This window comes from Acanthaster planci, linkage group LG19 (assembly GCF_054643075.1).
Source record: "Acanthaster planci isolate LZ-2023a linkage group LG19, COTS_SCS, whole genome shotgun sequence".
Lineage (NCBI taxonomy): Eukaryota > Metazoa > Echinodermata > Asteroidea > Valvatida > Acanthasteridae > Acanthaster > Acanthaster planci.
Genome location: NC_141795.1, coordinates 11,878,466 through 11,880,571, shown reverse-complemented (window position 1 = coordinate 11,880,571; position 2,106 = coordinate 11,878,466).

Below are 2,106 nucleotides of genomic sequence, written 5' to 3'. Positions count from 1 at the left end.
AAGAGTTAATAATAACAATAATAATAAAGCATTTATAAGGCGCACTATATCTGCAAAGCATTCAGAGGCGCCGGTCTAGGTGGAAAAATGAAAAACTCAATTGTGCATTCATAGTGAAAAAGCTTGTGAGAAGAAGAATGTTTTGAGATGATGCTGAAATTGCTTGATGTCATGTTCTTGTCTTAGATGATCCGGGAGTGAGTTCCATAAGCGTGGTGCAATTGTAGAAAAAGCCCTGTCTCAGGCACTGGCCAGCCGAGTCCGGGGAACAACTAGGGTATTACTTGTTGACCTCAGACCCAGCCTGACAGAGTGGAGTTGCACCATGTTTGCAAGATAAAGGGGACTAGAGCCGTGGAGTGTCTTGAATGTGAGGAGGATCTTGAACTGAATTCTGTATTTGATGGGTAACCAATGTAGTTTGTTGAGAATGTTGAGAGTTACTGGCTGGAACAGAAGAATGAGTGAATTTATGAAATAAATCATGCACATGATCCTTCAACAGCTCATTTTACCTTCCATTATTGATGTACATGTATAAATATTGTTACCTTGAGAGTAGAAATCAAAGACTGCCAATGCGACACCTTCTCTTGCTACATGCAATGTCATTGGTTGTCAAGGTGAATATTTTATAGAGTCAATTTTGTAAGCACTGGGCAATTTGAATAATTGTCAACCTATCATACCGGTGCCATACCGGTCAGTTTTCTTGTGCACCCCCCAAATAAAGGAGATATTTTCAAAATGAGTAAAAAAAAAGGAAAGCACATCAATCAAATATTGTCTACAGCTTACCCTTCAGGATCCTTGCTTTTCCTTGTCAGGATCTGAGTGTATGATTTGTAACAAGAGGTGCGACATCGAACCTCCAGAGCAACACAATCTTTGTCCCAAATGTGTATCAAAACATTTTCGTCTCTTTTGCTCTCTGCTGCTTGACAAAACATTCCTGGAAAAGAAACATAAAAGGAAATACAATTTAAACCATCTTGCTAGTGCTCTTAATCTTATAACTATCTCGTTAAATTCTATTTGTTTCCAGACATTTTTGAGCCATTCGTTGAGTCCAAGTTACTAGAAACAGCTTCAATGGTGGGCATGATGGGCTAAAACTAAAATACCAACATAGACATGATAGACCTAAATTACTATTAAATTTCGAATCAATACGCCCTTCCCTGACTGCGATGTCATTGTAATGCAGCTTACCTCCATCAGAAATTTCTGCCTGCAACAGCTTATCTGTGACACGTTTCCCACGTCAAGTGACGAACAGCTCAACTTTACTCCATGACGCATTCAAGTTAACATACAGGCAACACACAAGATATGTCATCTTCCAGAAGAAAATCTTGATCTAGCCCAGAGTTTCTTACGGGAAGAAGATGAAGCTTCAGAGGGAGAATCATCGTGTAACTTCTGTTTTCTAGCAGCATTCGGGTGTTTAAAAAACTATGTAATTCATATGCTTTGCCATAGGCACAGTCTGTGCAGATCACGCGTAGTCCCTTGCGCTCTGTTTGTTCAGTGATTTCGCAATCTCTGCTGCATAAATCAAGCCACTCTTTGGCACATGAAGTGAACTTTCTCCATTGGACATTTGTAAGGGCTTTTACCTTCAAATTTGACCGATTCTACATGCATTAAACACCTGAAATTTGTCGATGTTGACGTTGAGGCACATGCCATCCGCATTGCCAGACGTCGCCATATTTACTGCTTTGTGTCATGACCCACGACCTACGACCTGCATTCGAGTCTCGGATTGAACAATTTGTATCATGTGGTCTAATTACATCATTCCTGAACAACTTTTAAACGTGGCAAATTTCAGGCATAGAGCTTCCCCGAGGCAAAATAGTTTGCTCTTTCCACCCAGATTATTAGAAAACTGCAGGATAACTTCTCGAGGACTTTTGCATTTGTCATCTCTGGTAATTTATGTGCTCAATTCTGCTCAGAAAATTTATTCCTGCAGTTACTGGAACGAAACAAAAGAATTTAGGGGTTCAGCTGACGGCCTAACAGGGCTTTTTCACATTTGAAGTTTTCAAACAAACTGTCAAAGACACCCAGGTTAATAAACTTAAAAAGGAGTCTTAC